Genomic DNA, 19,701 nt, shown 5'->3' with positions numbered 1-19,701 from the left:
TTACCGGTTTAAATTCAATAATGAGCAGGGGCATCTGGGTGGCTCAGTGGGTAAGGCCTCTGACTTCAGCTCAGGTCGTGATCTCACAGTAGTGGGTTCAAGCCCTGCATCGGACACTGTGCTGATAGCTCAGAGCCGGAGCCTGCTTCAGATTCTGTGTCCCTCTATCTCTGCCCCTCCCCTGCTCATGCTCTGCTCTCTCTCTCTCTCTCTAAAAAATAAATAAACATTTCAAAAAATGTAATAAATAAATAAATAAATAAATTCAATAATGAACAGGAAAATTCCGAAACAGAGTAGCAAATTCAAATGCTAAAATTGATCCTGGCGAGGCCCTTTGTTGCAGGATGTTGACACTATCCCCACATGTTGTCAGCATTTGACAGAGCCGTTGCCTTTGTGACAACTGAAGATAACAGTAGGAGCTCAAGAGATACCCTTAAAAGACAATATAAGGCCAATATGACTTCTCATTATAAGCACTATAGATTGTGCAAATTCAGAATATCTTATAAATATCTTATATCTAATATATATCTTATCTTATTCTGTCTTTCCTAATATGTTTATGGCAATAACATTATTAGGAAGACGTGACTACTATCTGGAAAGTATAATGAACAAAACTCACTTTCTTTACCACAAATTTTGTGTGCGTGCATTGGTATTATACTACTTTATAGATCACCCCAAAATAACAGTAACTTTTGAATTCATAGTTCTCTGAAATACATAGAAGGCATTTAATTCAGGGCTGAAAAACTGTGGCCACTCACTTTTGCAAATGCCCGTACCCTATGAAAGTAGTTACAGTGTTACCCAGGCATGTTAAAATCCAAAAGCTAAAAAATACACCTAATTTATATAACCTATCAGAATATATTTTTAGATTCTCTTCAGGATTAATTAAATAAACATGCAATTTGTGAAGACATAATTGTTTATCACTTTTATGACCCAAATCATGATTGTAATTCATGATAAACCGCTGAGAATAAACTGAACATATGGTCATATTCACAATTATTTATTAACTGAAATGTTATTCCAACGTCAGAGCTAATGTTGAGATTTAAACTGTAATGTCTAATGTTTGGAATAATCTAGTAAGCATTAGCATTGTGGCTGATTTCCATGAACTATGTTGTATCTCATACTACTAAGTTTGTGCAAATAAACTTTTAATGTTTAAAAGGTAAGCATTGCATTTGATAATGTTTGAAAATTTTTTTTCAAGTTTTTCCAAGTTATATCTTAAGAGCGCCCTTTAGATTTTTGAGGGTAGTCAACACCAAATGAAAGAGTGGCAAAATCTGTATAATAATATGCACTTTTTTAAAGCATGCAGAGGATGCCTTGTGGTAGGTCCTGGTGCACACAGTAAAAATTATGCTTTAGCGGGCTTACTTCTAAATGTTCACATCTAGGCAAAATAGGCCATTGACTATCAACTGTCATTACAGTGAGTCTAGAAGTGAAGATTTTAACAACTGTGACTCAGATGAGGCTGGTATTGCCAAATAGATGAAGCATCCTCAAGGCATTTGCTAGATTGTGCCCACCCAGATGGATAATGTAGGCACAGTGAGTACTGTAGGCACAATGAGGAGTCCCTTGGGCTCTTCGTTTGAGAGGCTCTTCCATTTTGAGAGGTTAGAGACCCTCAGGGAAGGATTGAGGACAATCATTTATGTAGTGTGCAACCCATCAGATGAGTAGCGAGCGATGCCTTAGGAACCAGGTGGATATGTACCTCTCTTACAGCATTTGCCCATGTTCGTCAATAGAGCAATAGCAATATTCCACATTGTAGGAAAACAGTTGGTATAGGTATCTGTCTGCCCTGCTAGGTACTAAACTTCTCAAGGGCTAAGATGGTATTTGATTTATTCTGTATCCCTCACCCTCAGCATTGAGCACCAGGCTTGACATTTGGCTCAATATATGCCGGTTGCATGAATGAATAAAGAACTTAAGGAATATCTTACAATCACTAGGAAATACTACAAAGCACTATTCCTCAATCCAGTTGGTTTTTCCTGTTGTGTAGATGTGTGCTAAATATTTGAATTCTTATAGTTTCAGTGAGGAGGCTGAAATTGGCTCAAAAGCTAAAGAAAAATAAAAGAAAAATACACATAAAGAATAAAACACTAATTGGATTTTTAAAATTTATACCTACTGTGTAGGCAACAAGACATGTTTTCATTGCTATATTTATACAATGGCCAGATGTTAGATGAAATTTAGCTCAATGAGTATTTCAGCAAGAAAAGTCTTTTAACAAGCATGGGAGGCTAGAGATATAAATGTCAGCCTGATTTTAGATAATTAGCCTGCTTGGAAAATGTCCAAAACAATGTGTCACCTGAATAATTCTAACATTTTTTTCTTTTTTCTATGTCGTCACTCCTCAGGTTTAAGGAGACATTGAGAACACGAGAAAGCTGAGTTGAGTTCTTCTACATGCACATATTCAGAAATCTCTGAGAAACCATGGCATTGATTTTTGAAAGCTTTATGCATAGCAGAGTGATAGCACATGGTTACAGCTCAGTAAATGCATAGTGAACGGATGGATGGATGGATGGATGGATGGGTGGGTGGATGGATGGATGGATGAATGGATGCAAGAAACACTCCAATCTGGAGGCATTCAGTTAATCTGTGAACATATGGCAATCATAGCCTGTATTCCTTCTTCCCTTATGAAAGTCCTGGCCATGGGTCAGATAGGTAGAGGAGAAATTCAGGCATTAGAATAATTATCAATTATGAGTATGTATATGGGGCTTTATAATTTATAAATATTACTCTCGATCATTTATGCTTCAAGGCTTATTGTGGGGTAAACATTACTATCATTTTCATTTCCAAAGATGAAAAAAAACAAGTGTTAATGAGATTAGGTAAATTACCCAAGATGATACCCAAGAGTAAAGCAAAAACTGGAACTCACATCCCAATTAATCTCATTTCCCTAAATCACACAACATTCTCCCATTTCTCCCAATCATCTATCAGTCTAATTTCCCATCAGCCATGTTTTCTTAGGGGGCAAGAAATATATTAAATCCATGCAAGAGAAAATTCTTATATACAGCACCAATAAAGGGCAATATTTTCAGTTCCACAGACCTGGAGTACCACAGATCTTAGAAAAGTTCTCAAATAAGAAAACAACGTTGGGGCACCTGGCTGGCTTAGTCGGTAGAGCATATGACTCTTGATCTCTGGGTTGTAAAAAGAATAAAGAAAAAGTCTACCACAGATTTACTTTAGGATACTTTGGATAAGTTCAGACATTTTTTATTGGTATTTTTCCTTTTGAAAATAATATAAAGATCACTATTTGAGATTTTGTAATCTGGTCCAGGAAGGAGAATTGGGGATTAATTGTGAAGTTACTGATAATGTCTTCCACATTTCAATAATAATAACCGCAATAGCTTTCAATTGTTGAACGCTTATTGTGCACAAGACATACACTTGACACTTGAGTAGTCATTCCTCATAGAAACCTTACCAGGTAGGTATTGCTATCATCCCCATTTTACAGGTGAGGAAACTGAAGTCTAAGGAAGGTAACTTGTTCAAAGTCAAATAGGTACTAAGTGGTAAAAGTAGGATTTGAACCCAGTCTGTCTAGACTACTCTTAGCCACTGCCCTGCGTTGTGTCTTACCTGTGGTACTGGAGGCGTCCAATTGTTCTAACATTCATATTTGCTCTTTCCAAGCCTTTGACTTTTCAAGTCCAGTAGAGATTGCAGTGTGTTTAAACTTCTCAGTTGTTCCCGACCTCACCTCGCATTATCATTTTGACCACCTTTGAAGCAAGATTTAAATATTCAAGAACAAATGCCACAAAGATAAGTCAGCTACACTTACAAAGTATTTTCAAAAGGGACTTTGAATGGCCAAGACAACTCTTTTCTTTACTGAACAGGAGTACGACGGACACCTCTTACACAATATACCTTCCACGTTTCAGCTTGAGTTTCCTGGTTATTCAAATAAAATAAAATTGCAATAAGAGAATCAACAAAATGGTGTTTGGAAATAATCTGAGCTTACCCTAGATCAGCCTATAAAGAGTACAGACTGTATTTTTTTTTTTAACAAGATAAAATAAGGGTTATTTTTGAGTGGTTAAGTTATAACATTGTTACAATGGCACCGGCTTTGGGAAATAATTGAATGGAATGACCAATGCTAGTACCTTTACCCTTTCCTGCAATGGTTAAGAGGAGAAAGATTTTCCTTTACAAAACAGAATGGAACACACCTAGTACCTGCGGGTTTGCAAACCATAAGGTTGTAGAGTAAGTCCCCAAATATTTTGACTCAGACTCTCAGAAGTCAACAATCTTTTAAACAGTCTTTTAAATACTATATAGAGATGTATAACCAAGGACTGTTGGAAACCATTTAATTCAGTTTGGGGCTCCCAGAGGGGAAAGAGGAAAAAACAGGGAAGAGCGAGGGCAGGGCAGGAATCCCAGGTTAACAGAGCCCAGTGAGTGGACAGGGGGGTCCTAGCACTCCTGCCCCCACCCGGTGCAGGAGTAGGTAGCACAGCAGTTGCCCCTTTGCAGAGAAAAGTCCCTGTGCTAAGGCAGCACACTCTTGTCAACCTATATTAAATTAGTGCCCCAAACAGAACTGGACCGTGCTTTGTCATCAACAGACGTGAGCTCCCATCTCAATGTGAATCGTCAAATGTCAGGCTAAAGAGAAACAGACTCATTTCTCTCAAAAAATCTAGACTCTACAGTGAACTTCTTTGTAAAAGAAGACTTACGAGTCCAAATCTCAGCCCATGGCTCCTGGAAATGAATTGCCATATTAAGCTGCTCCAGGATTTCAATGTCAAAACTTATCACAAAGGATGTAAGCCTCACCTTGTTGTTTCAAAAGCCAAGCTCACGGAAACAGTCACAGAAGCACTAAAGAATGAGAGCGGCTGAGGTTTCTCTGGTGACCCGCAGTGAGAAGGAGTTGAGAAAAACTGATACAGATTATTCAGCCCTGTGGTGTTGGTACATTGCGGTTAAATCATTCATATTCTTTGAACTCTAATAAAAAATTCTCATCAAACAATGATGACATTTTCATCTCATCAAAGTTTAATCATAAGAGTATTGTAATTCAGATTTTCTTCACCTCGGTTCAAATTGAAAGTAATTGTCAGACGTCATTTTAATTCTAACCATTACATCCGTCCTTACATGTTCTCCCTCACATTATCATGGCCCATTTTGTTCTCTAAGAGGCATGTCATTTTTTTCTATTATTCAAGCAGTTTTAAAAGAACTTTGTCACCTACTTACAAATAGTACACTTAGGGCTCATTTTCAAAAGCATTTGAGATAACAAATGAACATGAATGGAAAATGTTTCCTTGAAACACTGAGAGACACGAGGGGTAATAAATTCTGACTATGGAATTGTTTGATGTTGGAAAAACACTTAATTGCCTGAATTCTTGAGTGTTTAAAAAAAAATGTCCTTAGCAACCCTCAGAACAACGGGCTTAACATGCACGAAAGCAGAGAGGTAAACACAAGCTTGCTTAATTTTCTTCCATTGACACTTCGGAAAAATAACTCTGCTTTACCCCAGTTGAGACAAAGAGGTGGCTCCTTCCTGGAGGTGGTAAGAGAGCCCTCATCACTGTTTCCAAAGACATATGGAAATCTAGCAACAAAACCCTAGAGGCCTCTAAGATTTGGGATAATATGTGTGCTGTATTTTCTGTGTTTCCCACAAGAAACATGTCTGACTACCAGAATCAGAAAGAAAAAAAATGAATGATATATTTAGAAAGTCCTAAGAGATCTGACTGAAATGTATGGGTCAGAGGCAGACACAGAAGATACAATATGGAGCCTTTTGGAATCATTCTCACATCTGTGTCTATGTCAGAGAGCAGAAAGCTCCAATCAAAACAAAGATTCTACCCTCAAATTCTTATGGGGTGAGTGGGTAAGTAACACAATGGAGTCAAGATGTATTTGGGGAGACTGGGACAAATTGAGGCAAACCCTGCTCAGTAGATTTTTGTCACCTCAGAACTTGGGTCCAATACGTGCTGATCTTCTAACATTTCAGACAAACTTAAAATTTTTAATGGTATATGAAGTCTCCCAATTCTTAAATGTTGGCTGAGGTGTATTTTTTTTAACTGTAGACACAAAGAAAATAAGTCTGAGATTAGACCAGGCTCAAGCATCACCAATTTGAGACCCTTACTGTAAGGCTTCTTGGACATCTTTATTTATGTTCGTCAAATGCCCCAAACTGAACATGTCCCAAACTGAACTAATTGTCCAATTCTCCCAGCCTGTTTCTCCTCTTGTGCGTCCAAACTGCAGAATGTCTAGGGCAACAATGTCTGTATCAACAACATATAGTTCCCTTTCCCATTTGATCATCTGCCAAATCGAAGATCCCCTCAATCCTTCTTGCCTCCATTCCTACCACCTCTACCTTGGTTCAGGCCAATGCAATAGTCATCATTGCATTACATTCCAAACCCAGTGGTTCTCGACCAAAGGTAACTTTGTCCCCCAGATGATAATTGGAAGAGTCTGCAGACATTTTGGTTGTTACAACTGGAGGTACTTCTGGCATCCAGTGGGAAGATGTCATGGATACTTCAAAACTTCAAAACATCACACGATGCAAAGGACAGGCTTCTACTCCCAACAAAGAATTATCTGGCTTAATATGTTAATAGCACTGAGGCCGATAAATCCTGCAACTGGTGTACCTGCCTCCAGTCTTGCTTCCCTCCAAGCAAGAGGAATAATCCTCTCTTAAAAATGAAATCAGGGGCTCCTGGGTAGTTCAGTCAGTGGAGAAACCAACTCTTGATTTCAGCTCAGGTCGTGATCCCAGAGTCGTAGGAGCGAGCCCTGGCTTGGGCTCTGTGCTGAGTGTGGAGCCTACTTAAGATTCTCTCTCTCTCTCTCTCTCTCTCTCTCTCTCTCTCTCTCTCTCTTTCTGACTCTGCCTCTCTCCCCACTCACACTTGCTCTCTCTCTAAAATTAAAACAAAATTTAATGAATCCTATTTCAAGGTTATCTTTCAAATGTGAAATCATATCTTTTCATCTTTCAAAAGCTATCTTTCAGTGAAATCATTATCTTTTAAAAATGAAATCACATATCTCTGGAAAAATCCAGGAGATAATGTTTATTTTTCTATCCAAATCCCACTCACATACTTTTTTGCAGCAAGAACCCTTTTGCTTCAGTGAAGGATGGGTCCTCATTTCCAAGGAGTCAACTTTTACTATGTTTACCTAACTGGAATCATCTAATCGCCCTCTCTATGATTGGTTTAGGAAAGGGTCTGAGAATAATTTGCTTAACATCATCTGAAAAATATTCTCTAGTCTTCAAAGGAGGCTGTGATAGATTTGTTTACAAAGATGATCGTAACAACTCCTACCATTCTTTACAATACAACGTCTCTGTTCTTTCCATCATGGGGTCAGATCTATTTCTTATCTCTTGAATTTGGGCTGTTCCTGCAACTTGCTTTTACCAATAGAATGTTGCAGAGCGGCTTTATGGGATTTTGGAGGCTAGGCTTCAAGAAGACTTGTAGCTTCAGCTCTCGCTTCCTTAGAACACTGCCCTGAGACTACCGTGTGAAGAAGACCAGTCTAGTCAACTGGAAGAGAAAACCACTGGGAGCAGGGAGGCCAGCTGTCCCAGTCATCCCAGCTGAGGTCCCCGACATGGAAGGGAGGTTATCTTAGACCATCTAGCCCCAGATGAGCCACCACTGGACTGGCTACAGGAGAATGAGTGAGTCCAGGATAGCAGCAGAACTTTCCAGCTAAGCCCAACCCAAACCACTGACTCACAGAGCCATTAGCACCGAACATGGTGATTGCTACAGACCACTAATTTTTGATGGGATTTGTTATGGCTCGATAAAAGACAGACACAAAGACATAAGGAAGGAACATGGCCTTTCCCTCCTTCTGCTTTTGGATGTTGTTGTGTGAGGATGCCACATCTGGCTTTTTTAGTCATTCTGAGAGATCTACCTGGCACACCGAGAAGAGCAGAGTAGAAAGAAAAGTCTGGTCCTGCCTGATATCACAGAGCTGCTCAATTAACCTCCCTACCTCTAAACCTCTTGTTATAGGATGAAACATAATAAAGTCCCCCGATTGCTCAAGATATTTTCATTTAGTCTTTCTCTCACTTGCAGACAAAAGTACCCTTTGAACTTCCATTATCCTCGGGTTAAAATTAAAGCCCATTCATGATCTGATCCCTGCTTCCCTCAGTACCACCCACCTTGCTCCTCACCCTGACGGGCACACTCACCTTGAACTTCTTCAGTTCCTCAAGGGAGACATACCCTCCCTGCCTGGCTCAGGCTTTCACATATCCTGTTCCTTCCGACTGGAGTTCTGTTAGCCCCACTACCATGCACCATTGCTCTCTCTTTCACCTCAAAATAATTGAGTTATTTTTTGTAACATTTATATTAGTAGTTCTACCAAGTTTGCCTATCAACGATACTACTCTAGCCTCTCGGCCCATTTCCCCCTCCCCCTGAAGGCAATCACTTTCACTTCTTTTAACTAAATATTGGCCATTGCTTCTATGCCTGTAAATAATAGATTTGTGCTGCTACTTGCTGACTTTCTTCAGTTTGGGGTTTTAGACATTTATCTATTGACTTGCCACTACTAAAGAAGATTCATCGTCTTCCCTACCATTTCTGAGGCACAAATACAGACAGACATGCTGTTTACAGCTGAGCCATGAGCTCACTCGAATTTCTTTGCTTTTCTTACATTTTTTGTTTCCCTTAAAGTTAATAATAATCTTGTAGGGCTGATTTTCTGATTTTTAATGTATTTTATCGGTTTAAACCCAAATCCTCATCAATTTTCCAAATCTCCTCTGAAGATGTTGAGATAGAGCAGGCAGTCTCTCAATGGCACCTTTCTGAAGGTCTCCAAGAGCCTTCTGTCGGACTGCTGGAGCTCCTCACCTGGCAAATGTCTGCCACCTTGGGACCTATCTTCACCCTCACCTTGAGAATTTCCTTTGGCCCTCTCCTCTGTCTCTCCCATTCTCTATCTTCCTCTTTATTGTTGCTATTTGTCTGTCCTGACAATTGATTATAGTCTGAGAATAGAAATTTTGAAGGCCTCTGGCTTCTGGCAGTTGAGAAATATGATGCCATTTGCTTTATTGATTCTCTCTCTCTCTCTCTCTTTCTCTCTCTCCCTCTCCCTCTCTCTCTCTCTCCCCCCTCCCATCTACCCCAGCCTTTCTCCTCAGCTTATGCGTGCCTCAATTCTCCCCAGTGCATTGATATTTTGTAATGATATGTCTTGCATCTATTTAAATCCACTGCATTTTGTTGGCAAGGATACATTGAGCTTTTTGATCTCAAACAAAGATCCTTCAATTCCAGTTTATTTACTTGCATTGTCCCTTACATCCAACTCTCCATTTTGTCTCATACTGGAACCTCCTGTACTACATAGATGTTTTGCTCACATGTCTGGTTCTCCTTGACTACCACTCACATTTAAGTATGGGGACCAAGAAAACCCGAAGGACTCCACCAAAAAATTGCTGGAACTAATGCATGAATTCAGCAAAGTCGTAAGATATGAAATCAATGTGCAGAAATCTTTTGCATTTCTATACATCAATAATGAAGCATTAGAAAAAGAAATCAAGGAATACATCCCATTTGCAATTGCACAAAAACAGTAAGTTACTTGGGAATAAATCTAACTAAAAAGGTAAAAGGTCTATCCTCTGAAGACCACAGAACACTTATGAAAGAAATTAAAGAAGACATAAAGAAATGGAAAAACATTCCGTGCTCAAGGATTGGAAGATCAAATACTGTTAAAATGTCTATACTACCCAAAACAATCTACACATTTATTGCAACCCCTATCAAAATATCACAGCATTTTTCACAGAGCTAGAAAAAACAATCTTAAATTTCGTATGGAATCACAAAAGATCCAGAACTGCCAAAGCCATCCTGAAAAAGAACAACAAAACTGGAGGCATCATGATTCCAGATTTCAAGCTATATTACAAAGCTGTAGTGATCAAGACAATATGGTACTGGCACAAAAACAGACACATAGCTCAATGGAACAGAATAGAAAACCCAGAAATGGACCCACAACTGTATGGTCAACTCATCTTCAACGAAGCAGGAAAGAATATCTAATGGAAAAAAGACAGTCTCTTCAACAAGCAGTGTTAGGAAAAGCGGAAAGCAACATGCAGAAGCATGAAACTGGACCACTTGCTTACACCATACACAAAATAAATTCAAAGTGGATGAATGCCTAAATGTGAGATAGGAAACCATCAAAATCCTAGAGGAAAACCTCTTTGACCTCAGACGCAGCAACTTCTTACTAGACACATCGCTGAAGGCAAGAGAAACTAAAACAAACGTGAACCATTGGGACCTCATAAAGATAAAGATTTTCTGCACAGTAAAAGGAAAAATCAACAAAACTCAAAGGCAACCAAGGAATGGGAGAAGAGATTTGCAAACAACATATCTGATAAAGGGTTAGTATCCAAAATCTATAAAGAATTTATCAAACTCAACACCCAAAAAACAAATAACCCAGTTAAGAAATGGGCAGAAGACATGAATAGACACTTCACAAAGAAGACATCTATATGGCTAACAGATACATGAAAAGATGCTCAACACCACTTATCATCAGAGAAATACAAACCAAAACCATCATGAGATATGACCTCACACCAGTCAGAATGGCTAAAATGAACAATACAAGAAACAACAGATGTTGGTGAGGATGCGGAGAAAGGGAACCCTCTTGCAGTGTTGGTGAAAATGTAAACTAGTGAAGCCACTCTGGAGAACAGCATGCTCAAAACACCAAAAATAGAACTACCCTATGATCTAGCATTTGCAGTATTAGGTATTTGCCCAAAGGACACAAAAATACAGATTTGAAGGGGTATTTGCACCCCAATATTTATAAGCAGCATTATCAACAATAGCCAAACTATGGAGATAAGCCCGAATATACATCAACTGATGAATGGATAAAGAAGATGTGATGCACACACACACACTGGAATATTAGTCACCCATCAAAATGAATGAAATTTCGCCATCTGCAATGACGCGGAGGAAGCTAGAATGAATTATGCTAAGCAAAATAACCCTGAGAAAGACAAATACCGTATGATTTCACTCATATGTGAAATTTAAGAAATAAAACAGGTGAACACATGGAAAGGTGGGGAGAGAAGAGAGGGAAACAAACAAGAGACTCTTAATGATAGAGAACGAATTGTGGGTTGATGGAGGGAAGTGAGGGGGCATGGGCTAGATGGGTGATGGGTACTAAGAAGGGCACTTGTTGTGATGAGCTCTGGGTGTTGTATCTAAGTGATGAATCACTGAATTCTACTCCTGAAACCAATATTGCACTGTATATTAACTAACCAAAATTTAAATAATAAAAAAAAAGAAGTATGGGGACCAAATCCTTCAAACACAAGGGTAGCACTCCTGAGCTATGAACTTCATTGTAGGGTGATCTGACTTGGCAGGTCAGGTGAGGAACCCTGGATGTCACCATCTATGGGACTCTGTGCTTATGCTAGCCAGATTCCCCAGAGAAAGTTCCTCAGTCCCCTGGCTGATTGACGTCTGCAGGCTGAGAGAGTAGGGGATGGCCTCAACATCTAGTACACATTCACTTAACCCTCTGGCTTCAGTGTGGTATCTCCATCCTCAACTGAGCTCAACTTTCCCTCCTTTAAAAAAAAATAAACCCTCCTTCTCTTGCCAGGGCAGTCGTTGGTTGAGATCTGGGAATCTGGCTACTTCAAAACTCAATGTTCAACCACTCCTCCTCATTTTAGCCTTTCTAAAATCTTTTTTAATGTTTATTTATTTCTGAGACAGAGAGAGAGACAGAGTGTAAGCAAGGGCGGAGCAGAGAGAGGGAGACAGAAACGGAGGCAGGCTCCAGGCTCTGAGCTGTCAGCACAGAGCCTGACGGGGGGGGGGGGGGGGGGCTCGACCCCACGGACTGTGAGATTGTGACCTGAGATGCAGTCAGACGCTTAACTGACTGAGCCACCAAGGCGCCCCTCATTTTAGCCTTTCTGAAGTTCCCTTGCCTGCAGGTTACAGGCACTTCTTACAGGCACTTCTGAGCTGTGGGTTCTGCATACATTGAGTTGGATTTCATCTCTCACTTCTGCTGAACCATCAATTCTCTCAGGTTCTTTACCTCTCATCTATCTGCTTTCCAGGTTACAAAATTTTGTAGTTTTTGCCTCCTTTTCTCTTCTTTCCTTTGGGGCTCAAGACTTTAAAAATCACTTTAGAATTGTTTTATGGGGAACTTTGCAGGGAGCTAAAGCACTTAATCTTCCACATTTCACAGTAAGCTTCAGATCCCTTCTGCTCCCTGTTTAACAATGTTACTTCCTCTGAACCCCCTGGAGCCCATGTTAGATGCCTCTGCTAGTCTCCCCCTTAACACCCTGTGCTCTTCCCATCAGGCATGTGGACGTGGGTGTGGATGGGACCAAACCACAAATTTATTTTTGCCTCTTTCTATCCCTTTAAACTTTTATTCAGTGGAGATAATCTTCCCTATCCCTGGAAGGAAAGTTGGCAGAGCCCCATGAGTTCTTACTTGCTTACATGGCAGAGACAGTTCTGTGATCGCTTTCATTCACAAAACCAGATTGACTAACTAGAATGTTTTAAGCCCAAAATGTCAGGCAACTCTTCAACCTTCAAAGTGAAGAACGTTCCCTCTTGCCCTTGCTCAGTCCTGCACTTGGCCGACTTCCAGGAAGGAGGTGTGCCCAGCTTCTGTTTTGTGCCTCTCTGTTGGCCCCCTTTCCCTTTCAACAACAGCTCACATGGCTGTGGGCAGAGGGCAGAGTAAACAGAAATGCCGGATTTAACAAAGAAAAATATTGGTTGGGTAGCTTTGAGCTCTCTGGTCTGGCAAATGACTATTGCTGAGTCTTTCCTCATAGGTTGTAGTTTTGTTTTGTCTTGTTTTTTCTTGATTTTTATGTCTTCGGGATTCCCCTCCCCAGGGACTCCTCATTTGCAAATTTCAAGATGGGCTGAAGAGGATGTGCTCTGTCTGGCAGGCCTGCGGTCAGCTCTCTGCTCCTGGGACACAACAGGAATAAATGGTTCCAGCATGGCCCATGGGAAGCATTCTTACATCTTCTATTCTGACAAACTCTGGGCATGGTAGGCTGACCCCTGTGCAGCCTGAAAGCAGTTCATTGCCCCTCTGTCACCCTCCAGACTTTCCAAGTTAGAGCTGGACCCCAGTCTAAGGCGACCCCCATTCTTAAAACACACAGCACACTCTCTAAGAGATCATAGTAAAGGCTCGAGTTGAAGAATGTGATGTTATTCCCTTTCCCATCCTACCGCTCGGGGTAAAATTAGGGACTTGTAACACCATTTCCTCCAAGGAAATCCCTAAATCTTTCTTTCTGCTCAACACACTTGTACCTCATCCAGTTTTTAACCAGAATTTAAGAAGCTACTTCCAGTATATTCCTATATAAATAAATTATGTGTCAGGGAGAATCTGTCTCGGGTTGACTTCGATTTCTTGTGTTTATTATATCAGTGTCTTAACCAAAACAGGCAGAAAGCATTCATTTTCAATTCTTTTTCATTGGGTTACTTGTCTGTCTCTACCCCCTAGATCGTAAAACTCACTAAGGATAAGGAGACATCAGAACATCTCTAGAACTTGGCACATGCATGGCATACAGACATCAATCTGTAAATATTTTTTGGTTGGTGAGTGAATGAATGAATGAATGAATGAATTGGCTATTACTGGTTTTCAACATGGAGTTGTAACACAATAAATGGTTATTAATTATTTCTCCCCTCTCTACCCAGCACAGGTACCAGTTTTAGTTTCAATTTGCAGTTGTAAATTAAACAGAAAAAAGAGAAATGCTAAGTCTTAAGACAAGTTACCAATGAAAGTGCTTAAAACTTTTTAAAAGATTTTAACAGGGGCCCCTGGGTGGTTCAGTCCATTGAGCTTCCGACTCTTGGTTTGGGCTTGGGTCACAATCTCACAAGTTTGTGAGTTCGAGCCCTGCATTGGGCTCTGCGCTGACAGTGCAGAGCCTGCTTGGGATTTTCTCGCTCTCTCTCTCTCTCTGCCCCTTCACGGATCTCTCTCTCTCTCTCTCTCTCTCGCAAAAGAAATTAACATACACAAAATTTTTTTAGTTTAAAAAATAAAATAAAAGATTTTAACATGAGCTCAACAACCTCCTATTTCAAGTGGTTCAGAGGTTGTCCTTGATAAGGAGTTAAACGAAATACCCAACTGGGGAGATGCTCCAATACCACACTTCTATGAAAATACAATAGCTTTGTTTCATTTGTATGAAGAAATTAAAACCGGATTAACAGAAAATTAACTTGGTCAGGTCTCTTTTTTATTGTTCAAGCCAAGTGAAACATGAAAAGTAAACAAATTATATCCTATTCTAAAATTTTATGATTCCATGATATGAATAGTGGAAAAGGGGTTAGACTTTTCAAATATTTCCAGCAATAATTTTGCAATTTCTGGTTACAAGCATTTGGAACATATTACATCCAAATTTCTGTACTGAGTCATTCCCACATTAATACTAAATTTAATTTTAGTTATTCAAAAAGAAGTGTAGAAGTTTATAGAGAGTTACGGATCACATAAAATTTACCTGATGTAAATATCACCTGAATGTATTTTTTCCCTAACTTATGATTATAGAATTTATGAATGTATCATATGTATGCCCACCTGCTTCCTAAAAAGATTTGAGGCAGATTTCAATTTTTTTAAAGATATCCAGTTACATAGGACAAATATAAGAAATAACAAGGCTGTAGACAGAATGATGCTTATATATTTTGAATCACAGACGAAGTTTTAGATTTAGCTCTAAAATTTCTGAGATCAAGTCAAAAGAAGAAATCTAGTAGTCTTTATTAAATCTGCCATAATGTAAAAGGAGACATACCAGCTCTTCAAGGGTCACTATTTTAGTTTTTATACTGAAGTCCAGGACTAATTTATTTTATGAGTATTTACAAAATAATGGCTAATATTTATTGAATGTCTATTATGTGCAAGCATTACCCTAAACTCTTCGTATGTGTTGATAATATCATCATCATATCAGCACTGCAAGATAGATTACCATCCCTGCTTTCCAGGTGAAAAAATCAAAGCTACAGAGAGATAAGTTGCCCAGGGTTACAGTTGGAAAGAGGCAGCCCTAATCTGGACACCCAGAGCTCCTGCTCTTGACTGACACACTGCAGAAAATCTTCATGGATGGTTCCACGGGTGACTCTGACGGTCTCCATTTCTTTTTTTTTTTATGAAATTTATTGACAAATTGGTTTCCATACAACACCCAGTGCTCATCCCAAAAGGTGCCCTCCTCAATACCCATCACCCACCCTCTCCTCCCTCCCACCCCCATCAACCCTCAGTTTGTTCTCAGTTTTTAACAGTCTCTTATGCTTTGGCTCTCTCCCACTCTAACCTCTTTTTTTTTTTTTCCTTCCCCTCCCCCATGGGTTCCTGTTAAGTTTCTCAGGATCCACATAAGAGTGAAAACATATGGTATCTGTCTTTCTCTGTATGGCTTATTTCACTTAGCATCACACTCTCCAGTTCCATCCACATTGCTACAAAGGGCCATATTTCGTTCTTTCTCATTGCCCTGTAGTATTCCATTGTGTATATAAACCACAATTTCTTTATCCATTCATCAGTTGATGGCCATTTAGGCTCTTTCCATAATTTGGCTATTGTTGAGAGTGCTGCTATGAACATTGGGGTACAAGTGGCCCTATGCATCAGTACTCCTGTATCCCTTGGATAAATTCCTAGCAGTGCTATTGCTGGGTCATAGGGTAGGTCTATTTTTAATTTTCTGAGGAACCTCCACACTGCTTTCCAGAGTGGCTGCACCAATTTGCATTCCCACCAACAGTGCAAGAGGGTTCCCATTTCTCCACATCCTCTCCAGCATCTATAGTCTCCTGATTTGTTCATTTTGGCCACTCTGACTGGCGTGAGGTGATACCTGAGTGTGGTTTTGATTTGTATTTCCCTGATAAGGAGCGACGCTGAACATCTTTTCATGTGCCTGTTGGCCATCCGGATGTCTTCTTTAGAGAAGTGTCTATTCATGTTTTCTGCCCATTTCTTCACTGGGTCCATTTCTTAAATCAAGACTCAGTCAAAGCCAGGGGCATAATATTGAACTTAATGAAAGCATTTGCACTATTAAAACTTAGCTAATAGAACCATTGGAACTTAGCTGAAGACACACAAATTGCTCATTACTCAGTATGCTGTAGGAGTGGAGAACAGCAAACCTATAGGAATCCTTCTTGTAACTCACATGTGTTAAGTGCTTACTATATAACGGGCACTGTGCCGAATGGCTTGGATGCATTATATAATGCAGTCCTCCACCAATCTTACAAAAGGAGGTATTTATTTACCTATTCACCCCAAACTGTTGATCATATACCTTCTATGTATCAGATACGCTGAACAATGAGTGACAGGGGTGAAGCAAAGAGTATAGTGCTGAAGACTTACTTGAATTGAATCATAAGAAATAAAAGCGTAAGTATGAACAGAAATGTCGTGAAGAAAAGATAGGGTGTTGGGACCTCATTGACAAGGAGATTGGACGTAGTCTGCAAGGGCTTCATTGTGGAAGTGACATTTGAAATAATATCTAAAGGTTGTGTTGGCGTTAATTAGGTGAAAGAGGAGGAGGGACAGGCTCTGGAACGTGAGGAAACATGAGAAAACCCAGAGGGAGTAAGAGCAAGAGAGAAAGATTAATTTGATCAGCTTGCCCATTGTCAAGAGCTATGAAGGGAGAGAGCCTGGATTCAAATCCAGGTTCACGTTTGAGTTCACGCTATTAACCCCCACCTCATTATGCTTCTAACCCCGAAGGTGTTTCTCTTCCACATTCTCTGAGAGTTAAAATAGCAGTCAGCTCAAACAGAGTTCTTCAAGGTCACCCAACGTGCAAACTACAGGTGTTCTTTCAGAGATCTTGAAAAAGATCTCTCCCCTGGAGTTGCTCTGTTCTTTCATTTAATTTCCACAAATTCAATGATACACACTGGCACCAAACTAGAAACAGAAAGAAATGTACATTTCATAGTAAAAACAGCCACGTCCTGCATTCCCCATCAAGGGCATGTCCTGGAAGGAGGGTGAAACAGGTGACAGGAGCCAGCTCGCTCTGTCACCTCTACTCTGTGAGCCTCTCAAGTGAGAGCCTCTCATGGTGCCAGCCAGCTCTCTGGGGTTTCCATGCCTTTCCTAATCATAAGCCATGTTTCCCCAATGCGTGTGGTCCTTCTCACCTCCATGGCCAAGTGCAGGCCTTTCTGCCCTCCGCCTGGGCTGCCCCTCTTCCACCCTTCAGCGGGGCAGATTCCTTGAGGTTCTTCTCTGAAGCTCACTTCTCCCCTGTGCTGTCCACGCTGCACCCTTATGAGACTGCTCGTAGTCGCTGCCTTCCTCGAAGGCCAACAACGCTCCAGCTTCAGATGTGTGTCTTCCTAATGCCCAGCAGATAGCAAGTCTTCAATAAAATTTTGTGAATTGCTGAATGAAAATTCATTTAAGTTGGTAAACTGTGTCTCCAGGGGACTCCCCTTCACACGGACCAGGGAGAGAATATTTCACTGCACTCGGCACTTTGACGTGGAGCTTTCTTTTCCCGTCCAGAAAAGATTCCAATGTTCAAAGGAATCATCTGTTTATTAACAAGGCTCTGGTCAGCAGGCTGACCAGCCAGACCCCAGACTGATCAGATCCTGAGAGACCACATCCACCAGTGTATTCCCCACATACGGGCCTGGGCTCACCCAAGACCCTGACCCACCACATCTGCCAAGCCCCCCACTGCTGCCAGGAAGGCGGGAGTAAAAGAGGGTGGGGAGGGAGTGAAGAAAGGAGGGAGGGAAAGCAGGAGGGCAAGAAGGCAAGCCAGCTAGATAGGCGTTTCTTCTCTCGCTGAATTCTGCATTGAAGGTTTCACTCAACCCAGCCGGAGCAGGAAGCATCAACACAGGGGCCCAGAGATAAACAGCGCTTACAGAAATTACAGTGAGGGTTCTGGACTCTCAAGACCTGGGAGGGTAGGGTTCCAAGCCGGGTTTAAGCAGATCTCAAAGGTACAGGGCATCCATCCCAGCTGATCTGCAGTCACACTAACCGACATATCAGCCCAAAGGAAGCCTGTCTACTCCCCGCTCGGCCTCAAGGCGGGTCACAAGGTGGGCTGCAGGTATGATAAAATCACTAGATAATTTTCTATGAAAACTCAGCCTCTAAACAACTAGTTTCCAACAGTTTATGGAAAAAAAATTGTTCATTAATATTAGAAAGCTTTGAATGTACAATCCCCCCCCCTCCGCTGACAGGCACACGTGCATGCACAGACACACACACACACACACACACATGCACACTCCTTTTCTTTTTTTTTTTTCAACGTTTATTTATTTTTGGGACAGAGAGAGACAGAGCATGAACGGAAACAGGCTCCAGGCTCTGAGCCATCAGCCCAGAGCCCGACGCGGGGCTCGAACTCACGGACCGCGAGATCGTGACCTGGCTGAAGTCGGACGCTTAACCGACTGCGCCACCCAGGCGCCCCACACTCCTTTTCTAAAAACAAACAGTGGTACCAACAACCACATCTATCTCAGTATTTTGACAAACTTACCCACGCATATTCTAGAAGGATTACAATGACTGTGGGAAAAGAAAAAAGGAAAAGAGCAAATAAATCTGATGTACGATAATTGCGGCGCTGGTGATCCCCTGGGATTTACATTCTAATTTTTTTTCACTTTTCAACTGTTTTGAGGAGACGGAAGTTCCCCAGAGGCCAGGTGTTAAGGATCAGAATGTGACTGACAGTCAGAATGATGTTGATGACAATAAGCAACAATAATAATCAGAAGAAATAACTGTGATGATAGTAATAATCCTGGAGGTGCCATCAGAGCAAAATGTTGCCATAGAAACTGGGAAAATGAGGGTGGGGGGAGACGTGGAAAATCTTTTACAATAGAGTGCTGGGTTCCTGCAACTTCTGAGAATGAGCTCACACATTGTATCCTAAAGAAGATTTGGATAAATAGCAATCTTTTGTGATTATACACAATAGAGTTAAGGACAAAATGGCTTGCCAAGATCGGAAAGGATGTGCCGGGCTGATGCGTTGGGATATTTGCCCTCAGGTTCTGCCTCAGAGAGACAGCTGCACAACATCCTTGTAGAGAGAATTCAGACCAGCTGCACAATAAGGAATATATACACAACAAAATGAAAATGTTCCAAGGGTGGTGTTTCTTTTCCATCTTCACAGCTGTCCAGACAGCTCAAGTTTAAGTGTAGCATACATTGCTCTTTAAGGCACAAGAGAGGAACTTTTCGAGTCGCACGACTGAAATGTGAACAGATATAAAAACCATTCCACTTACTTCCAAAAGCGTAAAGGAAATGTTGGTGCAGAGAGAAGTAAGCAAATCTATCTGGATCGCTTTTGAGCTTGGCCATTCTATCTTCGGGGTATTT

Source organism: Felis catus, chromosome D3 (assembly GCF_018350175.1).
Source record: "Felis catus isolate Fca126 chromosome D3, F.catus_Fca126_mat1.0, whole genome shotgun sequence".
Taxonomy (NCBI): domain Eukaryota; kingdom Metazoa; phylum Chordata; class Mammalia; order Carnivora; family Felidae; genus Felis; species Felis catus.
The sequence above is the reverse complement of the archived record's forward strand: the minus strand, read 5'-3'. Positions refer to the sequence as shown.